The 23,331-nt window shown below is 42.2% G+C and overlaps 1 protein-coding gene across 6 annotated transcripts in view; it reads right to left on the minus strand.

The window, feature by feature from the left end:
• The window catches only part of NRG1 (neuregulin 1), a 1,106,536-nt gene that overhangs the window by 474,463 nt on the left and 608,742 nt on the right, over positions 1-23,331 (minus strand). Inside the window, exons 4-6 of one of the 6 annotated variants that reach the window (XR_014063127.1) lie at positions 10,593-10,659; positions 7,340-7,712; positions 5,534-5,634 (exon numbers count right to left, since the gene is read on the minus strand). The exons of 4 other annotated variants lie outside the window; for them this stretch is intronic. The gene's annotated coding sequence lies outside the window, so the exon portion shown is untranslated. Of the gene's footprint in view, positions 1-5,533; positions 5,635-7,339; positions 7,713-10,592; positions 10,660-11,617; positions 11,925-23,331 lie in introns of those variants that run through there. One more of the 6 variants, XR_014063133.1, reaches the window with a different exon arrangement.

A 23,331-nucleotide genomic window follows, 5' to 3' on the forward strand; every position in this document is an offset into this window, starting at 1 on the left:
TGCTTTTAAATATGCTATCTAGGTTGGTCATAACCTTCCTTCCAAGGAGTAAGCGTCTTTTAATTTCATGGCTGCAATCACCATCAGCAGTGATTTTGGAGCCCCCAAAAATAAAGTCTGACACTGTTTCCACTGTTTCCCCATCTATTTCCCATGAAGTGATGGGACCAGATGTCATGATCTTAGTTTTATGAACGTTGAGCTTTAAGCCAACTTTTTCACTCTCCTCTTTCACTTTCATCAAGAGGCTCTTTAGTTCTTCTTCACTTTCTGCCATAAGGGTGGTGTCATCCGCATATCTGAGGTTATTGATATTTCTCCCAGCAATCTTGATTCCAGCTTGTGTTTCTTCCAGCCCAGCGTTTCTCATGATGTACTCTGCATAGAAGTTAAATAAGCAGGGTGACAATATACAGCCTTGACGTACTCCTTTTCCTATCTGGAACCAGTCTGTTGTTCCATGTCCAGTTCTAACTGTTGCTTCCTGACCTGCATACAGGTTTCTCAAGAGACAGGTCAGATGGTCTGGTATTCCCATCTCTTTCAGAATTTTCCACAGTTTATTGTGATCCACACAATCAAAGGCTTTGGCGTAGTCAATAAAGCAGAAATAGATGTTTTTCTGGAACTCTCTTGCTTTTTCGATGATCCAGCGGATATTGGCAATTTGATCTCTGGTTCCTCTGCCTTTTCTAAAACCAGCTTGAACATCTGGAAGTTCATGGTTCACATATTGCTGAAGCCTGGCTTGGGGAATTTTGAGCATTACTTTATTTGCGTGTGAGATGAGTGCAATTGTGCAGTAGTTCGAGCATTCTTTGGCATTGCCTTTCTTTGGGATTGGAATGAAAACTGACCTTTTCCAGTCCTGTGGCCACTGCTGAGTTTTCCAGATTTGCTGGCATATCGAGTGCAACACTTTCACAGCATCATCTTTGAGGATTTGAAATCGCTCAACTGGAATTCCATCATCTCCACTAGCTTTGTTCGTAAGTAACATACAAATCTGTATATATGATATTTTCTCAACTGACATTTTAAAAGTAACATAGGGAGGTACAAAATTTTTAATAGTGGTCTTCCTAGATTAACAGGTTGAAGTTTCCTTTTGTAAACTTTTCTGCATTTTTCCATCTTTTGAAATACTGAGTACAAATTATTCTTATCATCAGAAAGAAAATTCCTTAAAAACTCACAATAAAGGGACTTCCCTGGTGGTCTGGTGGTTAAGACTTCACCTTCCAATGCAGGGGGAGCAGGTTCAATCCCTAGTCAGGGAACTAAGATTCCACATGCCTTGTGGCCAAAAACCCAAAACATTAAACAGAAGCAACATGTAATGAATTCAATAAAGACTTTAAAAATGGTCCATATAAAAATCAAATCTTAAAAAAAATAAAGTTTGCCTAAGCTGCTTCTCTGGTGGCTCAGATGATAAAGAATCTGCCAGCAATGCGGGAGACCCTGGTTCTATCCCTGGGACGGAAGATACCCTGGTGAAGGGAATGGCTACTCACTCCAGTTTTCTTGCTTGGGAAATCCCATGGACAGAGGAGCCTGGTGGGCTACAGTCTATGGGGTCCCAAAGAGTCGGATACAAGTGAGCAACTAACACTTTCACTTGCCTAATTTGTTGGGCAAATTAAAAATAAAAAAACCTCAAAACAAAAACAAAGAAAGGAGGTCAGATCTTTAGGGGTCAAGCAACCTGCTGAGGATCCTTAAATTGCAGGATGTGTGACCTGACTTTCTCACCCAAATACGATCTTGAGCACGAAGGCTGCTTCTAGGGATGGTGAGGCTCATGGGGAGACCAGCAGCCCTGAGCGAGGCACCCACCCTCCTGCCTCCCACTTCTCACTGGAAGCAATTAGAGGACATGAGTGGTCTGCATAGGGAAACCCACCGCAGCTTTGCCACCAGGAACCACTGCAGGATGGAAACCACGTCACAGGTACGCCGAACCACTTACTGAAGGCGGACGGTAAATCTGGCCTAATGAAGATCGTGCGTACCCTTTCTGTTGACTCCCAGCCGGTCAACTGAATTAGTCTCCATCTGAGAGGGGAAATGTCATGCTTGCTCTTCAGATTCAGAGAGGAAGGTATCGAGTCGCTAAGAGTAACTGGCCTTTTTTTTTTTTTTTTAAGATTTTTTTTGATGTGGACCTTCTTTAATGTCTTTATTGAATTTGTTACAATATGGCTTCTGTTTTGTGTTTCGGTTTCTTGGGCTGAAAGGCATGTGGGATCTCAGCTCTCCGATCAGGGATTGAACCAGCACCCCCTGCATTAGAAGGCAGAGTCTTAACCACTGGACCATCAGGGAAGTCCCAGTAAATGGCTTCATTTGAAACTCAAAGAGAGAACAACTGTCCAGCCTTCTTCACCGTGCACATGGCGCTTTGTCCACCATGTGAGTGGTACCCTGTGTCCATTTATATCTCATCTTGAACTTTCCAAGACTTTTAACATTCCTACAGCCTTGATCCCCATGCCATCAAGTTAAAAGCTGTATCATCAAATCCATAGTCCACCAGCCTCTTAGAGGAGGTTAAGTTTCCAGAAAGGAAAGTTGTTTTCCTTAAAGCCTCAGAACATCCAATTCTCATTTACAAAAGATTTCACTGCATACCAGAAACTGATGAATTAAACACTTCTGGGTCATGTTTATAGGCACTTGTCTCGGAACATTTTGCGGGGGGGGGGCACATTGTGCTGCACGTGGGATCTTAGTTTCCTAACTAGGGATTGAAACTGTGTCCCCTGCATTGGGAACATGGAGTCCTAACCACCACTGGACCACCAGAGAAGTCCCTCAAACTCATTGTTTTTCTCATTGTGATAAAATGCGTGTGCATGCCTACTCAGTTGTGTCTGACTCTTTGGGACCCAATGGACTGTAGCCTGTCAGGCTCCTTTGTCCATGGTATTTTCCAGGCCAAGACTACTGGAGTGGGTTGCCATTTGCTCCCCCAGGGGATCTTCCAGACCCAGGGATCGAACTCATGTCTCTTATATCTCCTGCGTTGGTAGGCAGCTTCATTACCAGCTGGGCCACCATTAGCCATGTTTAAGTGTGCAGTTCAGTGCATTCACATTGCTGGGCAACCATCATTACTGTCCATTCTCAGGATTTTTTCATCATCCCAAATTGAATCTTCCACCCATTAAACAATAACTCTCTGTTCTCCTTGGCCCTAGCCCCTGGGAACAATCATTCTACCTTCTGTCCCTGTGACTTGGCCTATTCTGTGTATCCAAAGTGGAATGACACACTATCTGTGTTTCTGTGTCTGGCTTATCTCACTCAGCGTAACATTTTCAAGTTGAACCAAGATTTTTGAAGTAACAGAATCTCTAAGTGGATAAGCCAGCCTGTAAAGCCCTTCCTTCTTATTTCCAGTCCCTCGACTTTTCCTTTTCAAAGGTCTTATTTGACCAGTGCTCCCTTTTTGAACAGCCAGTGTCCTACGACGTTGGACAGACTCCCTCAGGAAATGTGCGAATTCCCTGCCAACCCAAGAGCCAGGCAGGACTGAGATAACCACTTGGTGGGGATGTTGCAGAATTTTGAATTAGATGAGCTTCAGACTCTGGTTCTACTCTAAGGCCTTGTGACTTTTACAGATGAAGGCTTCTGTTTGTTCCTTCATTTATTCACGTAGGAATCCGTCAGCCTTTCCCGAGTGCCTGTTGCATATAAATGAGGGATCTTGATGCAATGTGGTGACAGGTCATTTTGATTTGGCTCCCAACCCCTGGGGTGGAATCAGAAGCTTGGGTCCTGCCCTAGGAGACTTGCCTTTGCTCTCAGTCAGCTGGCACTGGCAAGTACATCCAGGGAGGACTGCCAGTTACCTACATGCTTGAGTGGAGACGCTGGCTTGTGGAAGAGGCTTCCTTAGTTGTGCGACTCTATATATCAGCCAGAAAAACATAAACAGACTCAAAGGGCAGACCTGGGTCCTGAGACTGCTATTCCCCAGACTCTAATCTAAAAACACTGCCCAGTGACTCCTCTGCTGCTTATTAACACTGTGATCTGGAGCAAGCCACTTAAAACTTTGTGAACCTCAGTCTTCTCATCAGTAAAATGGGGATAAAAAATACCCATGCCAGGACTCTTGTAGGAATGAAACGAGTTGATGCCTGAAAAGTGATTTGCACAAGGCTTGGCACGTTGAAGGCATTAAGAAAATGCCAGGCCCTCCGGCAGGGCTTTCTCCAAAGACACACATCCTCACAATACCCATGCAGCCCTACAATAAGCCAGCCCTGGATCTGGAGGTACCAGAATGGAGAATCAGCATCTCCTGGGCTTCTTTCAGATTGCTACCTGGGGACAGGGAAAGTCTGCTGCAGGAAAACCAGCATGCTGGTTTGAGAGGGAGAATACCCCTTTAGGTATCAGCAGAGTAAATCTTGAGAGGCATAAAAAGAGGTTCAATCCAAAGAGAACCTAGTCTCCTATGAGTCAGGAATAAGATCTGAGTGGTTCTCTGGCTGGAGTTGACAACACAGCACAGATCAGGATCTGTGAGTCTCAGGACCACTGTCTCCAGTGGCCGCCTGCATGGAGGTGGATACCATCTCACAGGGACAGTCTTATCCAGGAGGGACTCATTGCCCGGCTGGCAATCCACAGAGAGCAACTGCTGCCTGGCGGGAATCTACTCAGAGAGATGAGCGCCTGGAAGCCAGTGGAAGGGAGGTGCGCTATTCGGTGAAGGCGAGGGTGTGGCTCGGAGCGGCCTGTGGTGACACGTCCACACTGGGACCCTGCCTGACCAGAGGCTGTGAGGAGCTCACACGTGGAGCAGGCAGAGCTACAAATACTGCTGGGCTCTCTGAGGATGGAGGCATGTTCATCTTAGACATTCAAGAATAGAAATCATTCCTCTAATTAGGAATGATGACCTCATGTGCATGTCTGGAACCAGTTCCCATCCTCAAAAGTGCACAGGAGCTGGGGGAGTGAATGCTGGTTCCTTGTTTTAGTTGCTTCAGATGAGGTCTTAGTTGGGTTTTAAACATATGAAAAATAGCTAATTCTCTCTTTAAAAAAAAAAAAATTGGGTTTTCTTAATATCATACTAAATATTTCTGTCTTTTGCATATTTACTTACTCTGTTGCTTTGACTAACGATTTAGTTGTTGATGTTGTTGTTTACACACTAAATTGTGTCCAACTCTTTTGCGACCCCATGGACTGTGGCCTGCCAGGCTCCTCTGTCCATGGGATTTCCCAGGCAAGAATACTGGAGTGGATAGCCATTTTCTTCTCCAGGGGATCTTCCCAACTAGGAATTGAACCCATTTCTCCTGCATTGGCAGGCAGATTCTTTACCACTGAGCCATCTGGGAAGCCCAACAAATTAGTAGTCAAGCTCTTATTTCTGAGCCATTTCTGTGTTTTAGAACACTTGCTTCCCTTATCCTTACCATGCGGAAAGTTCGTAAGTTCATTATTCTCAATTATTTAATGCCATGATATATTAACCCAGGCCCTCTGAAAAGCAATACAAATGGAATACATTGTGCAAAGATTTTATTTGGGAAAATGTCTTCGGAGAAAATTGGGAGGGAACTGGAAAATGCTGGGAGAGTCTTCTGACTGAGATGCTAGTCTGACCTGGGCAGGAGAGAAGGAAAGCGGAAAGTGAGATGAAGTGTCTGAGACTGCTGTGCCATCTAAGCAAGGTTAGGCAAGGGTGTTGGGGAGTCTGGAAGCTGAAGGTGAGCTTCAGGGAACCCTCAGTATCCTGCCATGTGCGGTCATTGGCTCAGGGCAGCCCGTGTGAAGGGCTGACTGGGTGCAAACACCATGATGGAGTTTGGAGCCCAGCAGCTGGGGACTTTGGTGGATGACATTCTCTGCAGTTTGAGGTCACACAACCACCACAGTGGCAGAGCTTCTCAAACTTAACTGTTGACAGTTTTGACCAAATAATCCTAGCTTTGGGGTCTCTCCTGTTCATGGAGGATGTTTATCAGCATCCTTTGTGGCTCAGCTGGTAAAGAATCTGCCTGCAATGCGGGAGACCTGGGTTCAATGTCTGGGTTGGGAAGATCCCTTGGAGAAGGGAACGGCTACCCACTCCAGTATTCTGGCCTGGAGAATTCCATGGACTGTATAGTCCATGGGGTCACAAAGAGTCGGACATGACTGAGCGACTTTCACTTCACTTCACTTGACCTCTACCGACTAGGTACCAGTAGCCTCCTCCCAAGTCATCAAAAATGTCTGCAATTTGTGTTGCCAAATGTCCTGGGTGGGGGAGAGGGAGGATCACTTGCAGTTGAGAAACATTAGAACAGGGAAGTTTAGAGACATTTGGGAAGGTTTCTCAGGAAAATTATAAAATCAGAGTGAAAGAAGATCCCTCTAAATATATCATGAAATATGATCATTTATAATTATTGGAGAAGACTCTAACACATGTTGGAGGAGACTCTTGAGAATCCCTTGGACTACAAGGAGATCCAACCAGTCCACCCTAAAGAAAATCAGTCCTGAATATTCATTGGAAGGACTGATGCTGAAGCTGAAACTCCAATACTTTGGCCACCTGACGTGTAGAACTGACTCATTGAAATAGACCCTGATGCTGGGAAAGACTGAAGGCGGGAGAAGAAGGGGACGATGGAGGATGAGATGGTTGGATGGCATCGCTGACTCAATGGACATGAGTTTGAGTAAACTCCGGGAGTTGGTGATGGACAGGGAGGCCTGGCATGCTGAAGTCCATGGGGTTGCAAAGAGTCGGACACAACTGAGTGACTGAACTGAGCTGATATATCATTAATATTGAATTATAGATTCAGGATTATTAAAAAAGAAGTAACTCACGTGAGGAATTCTAAGTAAACAAGATGATCCCACTATAGCAATGTGCACTGCATGCATGAAGGTGTCTGCGATAAGTTGCTTCACTTGTGTCCGATTGTTTGTGACCCCATGGACTGTAGCCCGCCAGGTTCCTCTGTCCATGGTATTCTCCAGAGAAGGATACTGGAGTGGGTTGCCATGCCCTCCTTCAGGTGATCTTCCGGACCCAAGGATCAAATCCCAGTCTCTTCAGTCTCCTACATTGGCAGGTGGGGTTCTCTACCCTACCTGGGAAGCCCCAATATGCCACTGACTGGATATTAATTTCCATTCCAAGTAAAATTTCCTGCCTTGAGATGAACTTACAGTCAAATGTCTTATATAAGGACACAAAAATAAAGTCTAAAAAAGGAAATAGACCTCTTGTGTCTATGGGCCTCACGTGTCCCTTTGTAATGCAAGCACAAGACCAGCTTACTTATTTTGGAAATGGATAAGGATCCCTCACCTGCCATAGGATACATCCATTACAGTGACAGCACACACTGAGTTCACATTTAACTCAATAGAAACACGTGCTTTGGGAATGGAAATGAAATCCAGGGATGAGGCAGATGAGGTTCCAGGAATCGAGCATCTCAGATTTTCTTTTCACCAAATCATCAAAGAGCTTTTGACGTGCCGGATTCTGCAAGGCCACAGGTTAACACCACCAGGTACGTCCCCACCTGGACTGCACATGTGCACATTGACTTGAAGTGGCTCTGGCTGTGATGCTGGTCTGAGCATAGCTACATCTCACTCAGTGGTGCCCAGTGTCTCCTAACAGGTCTTTTGCTTCCTGCCTTGCTATTTTCCACAGAGCAGCCAGGTTGCCTTCTCTGAAACAAATCAGATGCCACGTTCACTCTTGACTCAAAAGCCTCCCAGCCTTCCTATTTCACATATAGAACAAGTCGTGCTGTGGCCAAGAATACCCAGATCCTGGCTACTCAGAGATGGTCTGGAGACCATTCATGGCGAGGGCTTCCCAGTTGTGTCTGAGGGTCATGGACTCCAGGTCTGCCCCAGACCTCCTGAATCAGGGTCTGCACTTGAACCAAGTCCTCAGGGGGTCAGCACATATTCTGGAGCTTGGGAAGCTCGGTCCTAATGGTCGGACCTGCAGTTGGGTCTCTCCCCTCATCTCCCTCTGCCCTCCTCTCGCTCCTCTTCTGCAGCCAGTTCGGGCTCTGCAGTCATTCAATCTACCATGTTCCAGCCTGGCTTTCTCATCTTCACTCACCCCCTGCAGGTGCCTCTAATGTCATCTCACCCCGAGGCTTCCTGATCGCTGTGACTAAAGCCCTTCTGAGTCCCCAACCCTGTTGGCCCAGGTCACTCCCCATCTTTATTTTAAATCAGAGTGCTCACCTCCCCCTGCCCTGTGATACAGTGCTACACATTCCTATTGTCTGTCTCCAGGTTCACGGGAGTAGGGACTTTGTACTTTTTTCACTGATGAATCCCTGGACCCTAGAACAAAGCCTAGCCCGCAGTATGCTGTTAGTAAATAATTGTTGACTCAATGGATAACTGAATCGGGCATCCTTCTAGGGCTCAGTCCCCGGAGATGGAGGAGGCTCTGAAAGAACACAGAAGAGGCTGAGGTCCTCCTGACCACCTGACGAGTCTGGCTGCCTTGTCTGACGTCCTGTGATGCTCCCTTCAAAGCTGCCCAGAAATGAATCTCAGCCAAAGGCAAGTATCTGACTGCGGGGCAGATTCTCTGCTCAGTCAGAGAATAAGCCCAGATCAAGCTGAGGTTCTGGGAACAAAACACCGAGCTGCCTCTCCCCTTCTGGCAAACAGCAAACAGGAGGATCAAGCTGTGCATTTCCTTTAGATGAAGGTTTTTTTTTTTTTTTTTAAGGGAAAATGGCCAAAGTTTCCAAAATGCATGGGATTTTTCTTTTTCCAGAAGAAAGATTAATCTTTACTTCTAAAAAGCAACCTGTTTATACATTGCTGGAGGATTTGTCTGGAACAAAATTAAAATAGGAGAACTTGATTGGACACATCTGGAGCAGATGGGCATGTTGTGCTTGGCTTCCTGTGGATGTTTAAATTGGGGTTAAGATGGGGGAGATGGTAACACTGTCTGAGGACAGGTGGCTGGGAAAGACAAGCATGGAGGATGCGCGGAGGTGCAGGGTGCAATGCAGCAGGCTGCATCATGACAAATCTTTCACTTTCTTGCCCCGTCAAAGCCATGTTTAAATGTTAACGGTGGGGGGGGGGGACGATGAAGGCTCGCGAACAGACTCTGAGACTGTAGGGCTGAAGAACAATTCGTATGTAAGAATAGTGTTAGTCCCTCAGTTGTGTTCCACTCTGTGATTCCATGGACTGTAACCCAGCAGGCTCCTCTGTCCATGGAATTCTCCAAGCAAGGATACTAGAGTGGGTTGCCATCTCTTTCTCCAGGGGATCTTCCCACCCAGGGATCGAACCTTGGCCTCCTGCATTGCAGACAGATTCTTCACCATCTGAGCCACCAGGCAAGCTACATAAGAATATCTTATATAAGTATATAAGAATATCTCTTTTAAACAGTCTTTACTGAATTTGTTACAATATTGCTTCTGTTTTATGGTTTGGTCTTTTGGCCATGAGGCATGTTTCCCCAGCCAGGGACTGAATCTGCATCTCCTGCATTGGAAGGTGAAGTCTTAACCACTGGACTGCCAGGGAAGTCCCCAGAACATCTTGCTTAAATCCATGCCTGGGTCTCCTGAAGGCTAAAACATGTCACCTGGAGAATAGTTAGAAGAAAAGCTTCTCTTACCAAACCCACAGTCATCCTAAACTCCCAAAACTTGAATGAAAACTCTCACCCGAAGTGTGGGTGTGTTGAGGATCAAGTCAGCTCTAAGAGGAAGTTGCAACTAGGGTGGAGATACAACACTGGGGAAAGTTTCTGAACTACATGAAATATTCAGCAAGTTGTGCTTGGATGTTGATGTTAATATTTTTAGTTACTGAAGCACAAAGGGATCATCGAGTGACCCACTGCCACCGTCTTTACTCAGGTTTTCTGCTTGGAATTAATTTTTTCTTTTTTTTTCCAGCCATATAAACAAATTTGTTGTAGGCTTTTGGTACTCAAAGGGATATTTGTAAGAAAGAATATAAAGACAATAATCCCCATGGTTCTGGAGGAGAAACGCTGAATTTCATACACAGAGCTATTACTTAGGACTGGGCAATGCTCTGTGGACAGGATATGGACTAATATTCACATATTAGAAAAATGTCAATGTCAACAAATGTATTTTTATTATTAGCCAAAAAATCCAACATAGTTCTTAGTAACTCTGAAAAACATCCATCTTTAAAGGTTCTTTTTCTCTCATTTCAGGTTCCCAAACTACCACAAATGATACAAAATACCATATTCTTATAATCACTCAATGTTAGAAATAAAGTGCAATGATAACCAATTCCAAATCAATTTATATTATGTCTCAAGATGCTTCTTTAAAAATAATGTCTCCATTATTGGAGTTGCCATATATACACTACTATAAAATAGATAAACTAATGAGGACCTACTATATAGTACAAGGGACTCTACTCAATGCTCTATAATGTCCTTTATGGGAAAGGAATCTAAAAAAAAGTGGATATATGTATAAGTATAACTGATTCACTTTGCTGTACACCTGAAACTAACACAACATTGTAATCAACGATACTATAAAAATTTAAAAAATACGGACTTCCCTGGTGGTCCAGTGGTTTAGACTTCATCTTCTAATGCAGAGAGTGTGGGTTCGATCCCTCAGGCTTTGAGGCCAAAAAATCAAAACATAAAACAGAAACAGTGTTGTAATAAACTCAGTAAAGATTTTTAAAAAATGGTCCCCATCTAAAAAATTTTAAAGATAAATTTAAAAATTAAAAAAAAAATGTCTCCATTGATTCAAAGGTACTATCTCATTCTCAAACCTCTCAAACCTAGCTTTAATTAAGCCCTGGCCAAACAAACTCAACCATTCTCCGCAATCATACAGCAGTACTTCTGCAATTGAGAGACCCAAACTCCACCCTCCCCCAAATATCTGACTTCCATTATTCTTTTAGAGCTTAAATGACTTTTCTGGTAACAGCAGGTAAGAATAAGCAAGTCATGGTGGTTTACAAATAATATAGGCAGTACTTTTATGTCTCTCTTTGGAAGCTATCCTGGCATTTGTACTCTTTTCTGATTGTTTGTGTGCCAGAAAAAAAAACAAACAAAAACTGCAAGTATTCCAGAAGTTGGGGGGGGGGGGCTCATAGTATTTCTAAATTGTTTCCAAAAACTTTAAATGATGCATTTGGGGACTGGAAAAGACAGAAAGAAAAACAAACTTAAATTTGTCCCATAACCACAAAGCGCATATGCAAGTCATAGGAAAGAATGTGTGCGTGCATATATGAGGGGAGAATTTGGCCTCGACCAGGCTGATAACATGCTTAATCAAACGGTTCATCATTCTGCCTCTGTGGATTTTCTCTTCTGACTTAGGCAAATTTATGGAGAAATGAACACAGATTCAGCCAATTCATTCTGGACTCTCTCAACAGGTCATTATTTTGTCCATCAAAACACAATTCTCCAGCCCTCTGAACTTGAAGAAATATGCTTCCTTTCAATTGAAAGTGTGCTTATCAAAAGTTCCAAGAGGCGTTTCCAGTTTGGACAAGGGAAATACTGATTTATTTTACTGAGAACCACTAATACTTTGGTACAGATCTCTAAGATAACAGAAGTACCCTTTAAAACACAGTCCGAAGATTGACAGTTTGATCAATAACGCATGATCCTTTGGGACACAGAGGCAGGGCGAGTTAGAGGCAAATTTACGAGGTAGGAGTTTGCCTTCAGTGAACTCTCTTAGCCCTTTCTCTGAGCCTCTGGCCTTCTGAAGCCTAGAACCCTTTTTCTATGTTGACTACAATCTCCCAACCAAGCACCCTTTCAGCTGTCTCTCTGCACCCACCTCAAATGTACCTGTGTGCATCACTTCCCTGGGGTCTGGTTTTCTGAGACTGGCCAGTGACAGATCCTAACAAAGATATTATCAGCCAGTATTTAGTTACTAGGTCCCCATTCCAGGAAAAATGGAAGTTTAATATTGGAAACTTGAAAACACAATGCTCTAACCTGAATGGATGAGCAAATGAAGTTTCTTGCTGATGTTTTCTCATGAAGGCAAGCTAATGGGAAGAAACCACCAATAATGCTGTTGCTTCGACTGTCTCTGTGCCCAGCTGGTTTTCTAGAAGGTGGCCATGCTGTGTGCCTGTATCCTATTCTGAAAATGCATGCTGGCTCTGGTTTCACGCTTCTAGAGCTCAGGTTGCTTTCAGGAAGTTCCACTGGCCTCAGGAGCAGGAACGTAGACCAGAGCACGTACAGAGAGACCCATCCTGACCAAACCTAATGTGGCTCTGGGTCCGCCCTTGAGAGCAGACCCAAAGGCGAGTCCACCCAGAGATTCACAGTGCAGGAGATGTGTCAGCAAGTGCACTGGTGTGGGAACCCACCAGGCTATCCCCACGATTCCCTGACAGTGAGATTCCAACAAACTAAGGGCATTTGTCCACAGTTAAACCTAAAACGTGGAGAAGGCAATGGCACCCCACTCCAGTATTCTTGCCTGGAGAATCCCATGGATGGAGGAGCCTGGTGGGCTACAGTCCATGGAGTCGCTAAGAGTCAGACACGACTGAAACAACTTAGCAGCAGCAACAGTAAACCTAAAAAGACTTGCAATGGATGTAACAACAGGCTTTATAGGACTTTTTACATGGGAGCAAAAGCAAAGTCTTCCCATAATAAAGGATTTATCCCACTTTGGAGATTCATTAATGCCCAGACTCCTCTCCTCAATTTCCCTCTAACCTATGAATTCCTATATCATTGAGTCAACACTCCAATTCTAATACTTCTATTTCTTTAAAAAAAATTATCTATTTATTTGGCTGTACTGGGTCTTGTGGCATGTGGGATCCAGTTCCTCGACCACGGTTCAAACCCAGGCCCCCTGCATTGGGAGCATGACCTTTTAACCACTGGGCCACCAGGGAAGCCTCTCATACTTCCATTTCTTAAACTGTGCTTAAATAATTTGTTAATTGTGTTCAAAAGCTCTTGACCAAGCTACCCCTAACTAGACAAGGTTTGATATAAAGCTTCAATCTCTTCTTTTTCTTTGGCTCTACTTCTCTGATTAGTTTCTGGGAAGGATGTTTCAGACTATGGAAAATATAGTCTCACTGTTTCTGGAAACCTCTCTGATTTAGGAAGACCTAGAACTGGGACAGGACTGAAAAGGAAAAAAAAAAGTGAAAGAATGTATATGTATGTATAACTGAATCACTTTGCTGTATAGCAGAAATTAATACAACATTGTAAATCAACTATACGTAAATAAAATAAAAGAAAAGAACACAAGATTCTGAGAGCGAGAAAAGGGAAAAGTTTAGGAAAAAAGTCTTTCCTGGTGGCTCAAATGGTAAAGAATTCACCTGCAGTGCAGGACATCTGGGTTCGATCCCTGGGTTGAGAAGGCAATGAAGCCCCAAAACACATTTCACCTATTTTATGTTTTGCTACAACTGCCATTACCCTTAAATACAAAGTCCTGCAATTAGCTTTAATTTAGAAGTACCAGAAGGACAACAGAAGGAAAATAAAATCAAAGGCAGTGATGAGAGCTAGAAAATATTTGACAAAGACTTGATCAGTATAATCAATGTTTAACTGATCATGATTTTATCTTAAAGCGGGGATGAGGGGGTGGAGAGAAAATGAGTCTGCAGCATTTGTAGCTTGATCTCTAGCACTGGCCAATTTTTTGTGGTGTAAATGCTCCCAACATGACCAATTTCAAGCTACCAAGAGGATATCACTGAATGTGTTACATAAGGAATGCATTACATACATTACTGAATGTATTACATAATACATATGTAATACATAAGGAAAGAAAGAAAGAAAGTGAAGTTACTCAGTCGTGTCTGACTCTCTGTGATCCCATGGACTGTAGTTTACCAGGCTTCTCTGTCCATGGGATTTTCCAGGCAAGAGTACTGGAGTGGGTTGACATTTCCTTCTCCAGGGGATCTTCCCGACCCAGGGATCGAACCCAGGTCTCCTGCATTGCAGGCAGATGCTTTACCCTCTGAGCCACCAGGGAAGCACGTATACATAAGGAAGCGCTGCATATAATTGGCTTTTGTGAGCCAGTCAAGTCTGTCCTAGTCTACTGCTGAAGACCAAATTTAGTCTGGCTCGTCATGTTGAAATTGGTAAGCTCAAAGAAGTAGTAGCGGGCGTTTCAAGGCAACATGTTGAAGTGTCTCTGGAACATTTATTAAAATATCTTTCCCAATAATGTCCACTTTTTGAAAATGAAAATTTATATTTCCCTACTTCTGTCTCATAAGTATTCCTATGAGTTTGTGTCATCTTCTGGTATGGTCATGTTCAAATTTTAAATAGTTTATTTCTTTCTTGTCAAGTACGTGAAAAAAAAAATCCTATGATGTAAGAATGAGAAGTTGCAAACTCAATATGTAAGCTGAGGAACCCGTAGTGATGCTGTTTGTATTTCACGTAATTCATGATTCCACAGGATCTCTAATCAGAGGCTGGGACAGCCCTTCCTGATGGTTTAGACGATTATTCATTTATTTCTGGACCTTCATGACTCCACACGCCACAAGGTTAATAGATGAATTTGACAAAGTGTCTTTTACCTTCAATACACTTGGCATGCAAAGCAGATCATTTAACATTCCTATTTACATACAACCTTGTCTTTATTCTGCTCTGATAACTTTATATTAAAATGTTCAGCATCACAGCAGCATTTAAGGTAATGAAGGATTTTGTGTTTAATATGGGTGTTCATAAAATATTTACAGATTGTTGTGTGTATATGGATGGATGAAAAATAGATGTTATATTTCTTTATAAACCCCAAGTGCTAATCGTATATGAGGGACAGAGGAAGAGCACTCTTGGATATAAATTAAATTCTAATCACTTTTGGTTCACATACCACTGGAGCAACAGTCATTACACTGCTCTTCACGTGAAAGATGCACTTTGTTGTTTAAAATGTCACTATGAGAGGGACTTTCCTGGCCATCTAGTAATTGAAACTCCACCTTCCAAGGCATGGGGTGTAGGTTACAGCCCTAGTCATGGAACTAAGATCTCACATGCCTCAAGACCAAACAACCAAAAACATAAAACAGAAGCAATATCATAACAAATTCAATAAATATTTTAAACATAGTCCACATAAAAAAAAAAAACTCGATAAATCTTCACAACGAGAGAAAAATAATAGAAAGTTCTCCACAAATACTTGTTTTCTGCCCACCTATGTGAATTAAAGAATCAATAAATCATTTGATATCTTGGTAGAAAATTTCCTTTTGTTTCCCACTGGCATGGTCCAGTATGCATTGTGATCCCACAAAGTGAAACATTTGCTTTACCACTAGAGTTTCACTTTAAAAATTTAGACTGGCTTTTACCCAGAGAGCTCTTCTGTTTTCCCAGGTGAAAAGTGAAAGTGAAGTCGCTCAGTCGTGTCTGACTCTTTGTGACCCCATGGACTGCAGCCTACCAGGCTCCTCCATCCATAGGATTTTCCAGGCAAGAGTACTAGAGTGGGTTCCCATTGCTTTCTTCAGGAGATCTTCCCGACCCAGGGATTGAACCTGGGTCTTCCTCATTGTAGGCAGACTCTTTACCGTCTGAGCCACCCTGTTCCTAGAAATTTCAGCACCAGAGCTATTTTTCCCACTGGGTCCTGGCTCTAGGAGGCACAGGTAGACAGCTGAGTCTCCCTGTCATGGTTCCATGGGGACCCAGAGCCTTAATGCTCTAGGGACAGGGAACATGAGACCACAAGCAGATCACAGGCATGAAAAGTGAAGTGAAAGTGTTCACTGCTCAGTCATGTCCGACTCTTTAGGACACCATGGACTGCAGTCCGCCAAGCTCCTCTGTCCCTACTGGAGTGAGTCATGTCGGACACGACTGAGCGACTTCACTTTCACTTTTCACTTTCCTGCATTGGAGAAGGCAATGGCAACCCACTCCAGTGTTCTTGCCTGGAGAATCCCAGGGACGGGGGAGCCTGGTGGGCTACTGTCTATGGGATTGCACGAGTCAGACATGACTGAAGTGACTTAGCAGCAGCAGCAGCAGCCGCCATTCGCTTTTCCAGGGGATCTCCCCAACCGAGGGATCGAAACCAGGTCTCTTGCATTGCAGGCAGATTCTTTCCTCTCTGAGCAGCAAGGGAAGTATGCTCTAGTGACAGGGAATGTGAGATCACAAGCAGATCAGAGGCACAACCTCTGGGAAAAGAGCCCCCACCTGGCAGCACTGGCAGGAAGTCATGGAAAGTGTTCCAATTTCTCAGGTATCCACGAACTAAAAGAAAGAGCATATGGAGCCCTGATCTCGAGTTGCTAGGATTTAGAACTATTCTAGCCTCTCTAGCACTGGTCAGCCTATTTAGAAACAAAACTTGACACTCCTCTTCTTTATCACCACAAAGACTCTTTCAAGATTCTTTTGACAAGCTATTTTTTACAGGAGACTAAAGGAGTATTTGACACTTTATTTTACAGCCATTGATATCTATGATTCTATGCTAATAAAGGCCATACTTAATAAATATTTGGAGGGTAAGAAAGAAGGGAGCGGAGGAGGGAGGAATAAGGAAGAGAGGGAGAGAGAGAAGAAATAATGTGATTTTTTTTAAGTTTCTGAAGTAACTTGTATAATGAGTATGGTTTTGTGAGCCAAGTCAGTCTCCAAACATTGTAATCTCTAAACATGTAGTTTAGACCTGTCCTTTAAATGATATTCTAATACTGTCAAGCCCTGATGGATGAGGCTGCCTTACTGCTCCTTGGCTTGAAAACTTGAGAGTCTTGCAGGGAACTGGTCAAATCGTACACCTCAGAAAGACTTGTTGGATGCAAGTGGACTCCTAACACATGAGCTAAAATCCAAAGCAGAACGTGGGGACGTTACAGAAGGAAATCATTTGGAAAGAACTGAGGCAGCCTTTAAGAAACGATCTCACAGAAATAAGGTTTTTCTTTTCTCAAGACTTTTTTAACCATCTCCCGTACCATGATTAAACTTACGCACACACACGAATACAAGAAGAAGAAAGACTGAGGTGATCAGCATTGGAAAATTTGAATTTATCTTTAATATCCTAAATCTGAAGAAATAAAGTAAATCAGCAAAATCATTATCCACACAGTATTCATGGAAATTATTGGGAAATAAATCCCTTTACCAGGACTGATGACTATTCACTGTTTTAGTAAGTGCATCTGCTTTTTATCACTGTATAACAAATTACCAGAAACTTCAGTTCAGTTCAGTCGCTCAGTTGTGTCTGACTCTTTGCAATCCCATGGTCTGCAGCACAACAGGCTTCCCTGTCTGTCACCAACTCCTGGAGTTTACCCAAACCCATGTCCATCGAGTTGGTGATGCCATCCAACCATCTTATTCTCTGTCATCCCCTTCTCCTCCTGCCTTCAATCTTTCCCAGCATCAGGGTCTTTTCTAATGAGTCAGTTTTTCGCATCAGGTGGCCAGAGTATTGGAGCTTCAGCATCAGTCCTTCCAATGAATATTCAGGACTGATTTCCTTTAGGATTGACTGGGTGGATCTCCTTGCAGTCCAAGGGACTCTCAAGAGTCTTCTTCAACACCACAGTTCAAAAGCATCAATTCTTCAGCACTCAGCTTTCTTTATGGTCCAACTCTCAAATCCATACATGACTATGGGAAAAACCATAGCTTTGACTAGACAGACCTTTCTCAGCAAAGTAATGCCTCTGCTTTTTAATATGTTGTCTAGGTTGTCATAGCTTTTCTTCTAGGAGCAAGAATCTTAATTTCATGGCTGCAGTCACCATCTTCAGCGATTCTGGAGCCCAAGAAAATAAAGTCTGTCACTGTTTCCATTGTTTCCCCATTTATTTGCCATAAATTGATAGGACCAGATACCATGATCTTAGTTTTGTGAATGTTGAGTTTTAAGCCAGCTTTCTCACTCTTCTCTTTCACTTTCATCAAGAGGCTCTTCAGTTCCTCTTAGCTTTCTGCCATAAGGGTGGTGTCACCTGCATATCTGAGGTTAGTGATATTTTTCCCAGCAATCTTGATTACAGCTTGTGCTTCATCCAGTCCAGCATTTCACATGATGTACTCTGGATATAAGTTACATAAGGAGGGTGACAATATATAGCCTTGACATACTCCTTTTCCAATTTGCACCCAGTCTGTTGTTCCATGTTTGGTTCTAACTGTTGCTTCTTGACCTGCATACAGATTTCTCAGAAGGCAGGTAAGATGGTCTGGTATTCCCATCTCTTTCAGAATTTTCCACAGTTTGTTGTGATCCACACAGTTGAAGGCTTTAGCATAGTCAATGAGTAGAAGTACCTGTTTTTCTGGTATTCTCTTGCTTTTTCTATGATCCAATGGATGTTGGCAATTTGGTCTCCGGTTCCTCTGCCTTTTCTAAATTCAACTTGAACATCTGGAAGTTCTCAGTTCATATACTGTTGAAGCCTAGCTTGGAGAATTTTGAGCATTACTTTGCTAGTGTGTGAGATCAGCGCAACTGAACATTGTTTGATATTGCCTTTCTTTGGGATTCCCTGGTGGCTCAGAGGTAAAGCCTCTGCCTGCAATGTGGGAGACCTGGGTTTGATTCCTGGGTCAGGAAGATCCCCTGGAGAAGAAAATGGCAACCCACTCCAGTACTCTTGCCTAGAAAATTCCATGGGCTGCAATCCATGGGGTTGCAAAGAGTTGGACGTGACTAAGCGACTTCACTTTCGCTTCTCTTTGGGATTGAAATGAAAACTGACCTTTATCATACAATGAAAGTTTTCCACAAACTTAGCCGCTTCAAACAATACACACTGATTATCCCACAATTTTTGTGGTTTAAGAGTCCGGACACAGTGTAACTGGGTCCCTTGCTTAGGGACTCACGGGTGTTGGCCAGGGCTGTAGTCTCATTTGAGGCTTAACGAGGGAAGAATCTGCTTCCAAGGTCATTCATAATGCTGACAGAATCTACTTCATTGGCTCTTAGCTGGAGGACACCCTCAGTTCATGAGGTCTGAGGAACCCACAGTTCTGAGTGGGGTTCCCCAACATGGCCATTTGTTTCCCCAAAGGCAGCAAGAAAAGGAGAAGCTCCAGCAAGACATATAATCATCTGTGATATAATCAGGTAACACACACACACACACACACACACACACACACACACACACACACACACAATTACATATATCTGGTCAACCTTGCTGAATTCTATCAGTAAGAAACAAGTCAAAGGCCCTGCTGCCTTCATGGAGAGGCAGCGAGACTGACCCGAGGTCAGGTATCATGGAGACTATCTTCAGAATCTGTTCATTATCATAGTAAGCAATCATCTTGAAATGACCCCCCAAAATTACACAGGGATATTCTTAATGTTTTTCTGTGAGATTGTTGCAAAAGGGCAGTGTGACATAAAGAGAGAATGAACATCAACCTCATGGGAACTTAGGAAAAATATGCCTAGAATTGAACTTATCTGAATTATCTATAAGCAAAAGCCAAATAGAACCCCAAACAGCAAGTGTCACATGTTTCTCCTATAATCTTATGGACCTGGAGGTCATGAAAGCTGCACTTTCCATTCATTTAGAACAAGAAGTTTGGACTAATTTTCTTCTACATTCAAAGGGAGTCTTGCTTTTATTCTTAATTGTGTTTGATATCCTGTGTTCCCCCAAAAAGCAGCCTCCCCTGTGAACTGGGTAAATGAGAGCTCATTTTGAAAGCACAACTACATCTAAGGCAGGGGGAAAGGTTAGTTGTTCCAACTGCTTTATCTTCAGCAGAAATAAATGGCACACTTCTCCAAAGAGTGGTAGATTTTGAGTTATTCTAGCTGTGCTGACACCACGTTTATCTTTTTCAATGGAATCACAATATGGGGTTTACAGAAGATTGCCTGGGACACTTCTTTTACATCACAATGCAGAGAATGTCTTTTAAGAATTACCATTCTCTCCCTAATTTGTGGTTAGAATATCATGTTTTGATATCTTCAGAGCAATAGATAAACTAGCTTTTTAAAACAAATCTTACTGAGCTAAAACACTATTATTGTTGTACCTCTTAGATAGCACTTAATCCTAGTGCTTCTTAACTAAATTTTATCTGTACCAGCTGACAGGTGTTCTGGTTAATACACTTCTTTTTTTCTTTGCTATATATATATATTTTTTTACCTTTTAAAAATTGAAGTATAATTGATTTACAATATTGTGTTAGTTTCAGGCATACAGGAAGATGACTCCGTTATATAAATGAGTGTGTGTGTGTATATATGTTTTTCAGGCTATTTTCCATTATAAGTTGTTACAAGATGTTGAATATAGTTTCCTGTGCTATAAATGCTTGTTATTTATTTTATATATAGTAGTATATATCATTTAATACAGTACTCCTAATTTATCCCTCTCCTCCTCTCTCTCCCCTCTGGTAACCATAAGTTTGTTTTCTATGTTTGTGAGTTGAGTTTGTTTCTGTTTTATAAATATATTCATCTGTATTATTTTTTAGACTCCACATATAAGTGATATCATATAGTATTTTTTGTCTCTGAGTTATTCATACTTCACTTAGTATGACAATCTCTAGGTCCATTCATGTTGCTGCAAATGGCAATTCCATTCCTTTTTATGGTTGAGTAATATTCCATTATATATATGTGTGTGTGTGTGTGACATACACACATCATATATATATATATATATATATATACACACACACACATGATCTTTATCCATACATTTCTTGATGGACACTTAGGTTGCTTCCCTGTCTTAACAATTATAAACAGAACAGCACATTTCAATGTTCTTTCTCCCAAACTAGGGAAGCCATATTTTGTAAACAAACCAAACTATATATACTGATAGTTTGGGAGAATCAAAAGTCAGGATAAATCACAGTGGTTTGGTCCTTTTGACAAGCTGAGACTAATCTGTTAGATACTGTTCATTAACAGGAATTCTAGCAAACTCTGGGAGATAGTGAAGGACAGGGAGGCCTGGCGTGCTGCAGTCCATGGAGTCACAAAGAGTTGGACACGACTGAGTGAATGAGCGTCAACAACAACTGCATTAACTCTTCTTGGATCCGGTTTAGTAAAGCATTACTGCAGGAATATATGTGCTACCTCAGGGACGAGGAAGTAACTTCACTTCCAAAAAGTAAGCAACTTCACTTCCAAAAAGTAAGCATTCCTTCCTGCCTGGCTGGATGGATTAATCATGTCAGTTGTTAGTTTCACATTTCATAAGAGGGTTTTCAAATCAAGATCCAAAGCTCCTTTTCTCCTCCTACACAGCAGTATGTGCCATTGCTGTTGTGAAACTATCATTTACACATTGTTCAGACTTTTCATCCAAAAGGTCACAGACTTACACAGATGAGATGTTAATGCTTCCTTTATGCTAAGACCTTTCTAACGTACCCTACTTTTTATTTTAAAAGATCACTGCAGTTACTAAGTGTGGCTTTCATAAATATCACACAGATCAGTCAATGTTCATTGACAATAATTCTAGATGACAGAGGAAATAAAAATCTGTCATTGTCACATGATACTGAAGAATTATACTTTTCCACAATTGATTAGCAAAAGGAGAAAGCTGTTTTGTTTCATTTGCAAAGCTGGGCAGCTTTCAAGGCCCTGTCGATAGGCCACTTCTTCCAGGAAGTATTCTCAAATCCCACCATTCAGAATCCTTCCTCCTTCTGTAATCTCATAATATTATTTTGGAACCACTACAACGGCACTCATTTCATGCTCATTCATATCATAGTTTGTTTTTAATGTCTTTTCCAAGTGAATCACAAGTCCAGTTACAACAGCATTCAGCCAATTTTTGTGTATGTGTGTGTGTGCATGGCAAATTGTAGACACTCATTATTAAAACAAGAAACATCTCTCAGATTTTTTTTTTTTAATCTTGGAATGTTGTATAGTATCCTGACAACTGGTTTGCTTGATTATTACAGCAACTATGAATCTTGGAGTTAATCAGCTTTCCTCTCTGTGTTTACTAGGGACTTGGTTTTCTTTTAGGCATCTCTCCAGAGTTTGATGGCATAGATTTTCTTTTTAAATTGAAGTATAGTTGATTTCTAATAGTGTATTAGTTTCAAATATACAGCACAGTAATTTAGTATGTTGCAGTTTATACTCCATTATAGGTTATTATAAGATAATGGGTATAATTCCCTGTGCTATAGAGTATATCCTTGTTGCTTATCTATTTTATACACAGTAGTTTATACCTCTTAATCTAATACCCCTAATCTGTCTATCCACCCTTCTTTTTCCCCTTTGGCAACAACAAGTTTGGTTTTTTCCCCTAAATCTGTGAGTCTGTTTCTGTTTTGCATATACATTCCTTTATGTATTTTTTTTTGGTTCCACATATAAGTGATATAATACAGTATTTGTCCTTGACTTATTTCACTAGGTCCATCCACACTGCTGCAAATGGCAGAATTTCATTCTTTTTAATGGCTGAGTAATATGCCAGTTTGTGTGTGTGTGTGTGTGTGTGTGTGTGTGTACACATACACAATGGCATGCTGCTGCTGCTCCTGCTGCTAAGTCGCTGCAGTCGTGTCCGACTCTGTGCGACCCCATAGACGGCAGCCTACCAGGCTCCCCCGTCCCTGGGATTCTCCAGGCAAGAACACTGGAGTGGGTTGCCATTTCCTTCTCCAATGCATGAAAGTGAAAAGTGAAAGTGAAGTTGCTCGGTCATGTCCGACTCTCAGCGACCCCATGGACTGCAGCTTACCAGGCTCCTCCGTCCATGGGATTCTCCAGGCAAGAGGACTGGAGTGGGGTGCCATTGCCTTCTCCGACACAATGGCGTAGCCATTGTAAATAATGCTGCTATGAGCATTGGGGTGTGTGTATCTTTTCAAATTAATGTTTTCACTTTTCCCGAATATATACCAAAGGAGTGGAATTGCTGGATCACATGGTAAGTTTTATTTATTTATTTTTTTGGCTGCCCCATGAGGCATGTGGGATCCTAGTTTCCTGACCAGGGATCAAGCCTGTACCCTCTGCACTGGAAGCAAAGAGTCTTAATCATTGGACCACCAGGGACGTTCCTATTTTTAGTTTTTTATGTGCTTATCTTACTTTTGGCTTTACTATTTTCTTTACCTTAAAATTTTTTAAACTATTCTCTCAAATTAATTCAGTTAGTTATATTAACTCTTTACACTTATGTATTTTTGTGGCTATCTTAACTGTGGGATAACACAGAATGTTTAAACATAACCCTATAAACAAACACTCAACAACTGAT

Source organism: Giraffa tippelskirchi, chromosome 8 (assembly GCF_054371585.1).
Source record: "Giraffa tippelskirchi isolate mGirTip1 chromosome 8, T2T-mGirTip1v1.2.pri, whole genome shotgun sequence".
Lineage (NCBI taxonomy): Eukaryota > Metazoa > Chordata > Mammalia > Artiodactyla > Giraffidae > Giraffa > Giraffa tippelskirchi.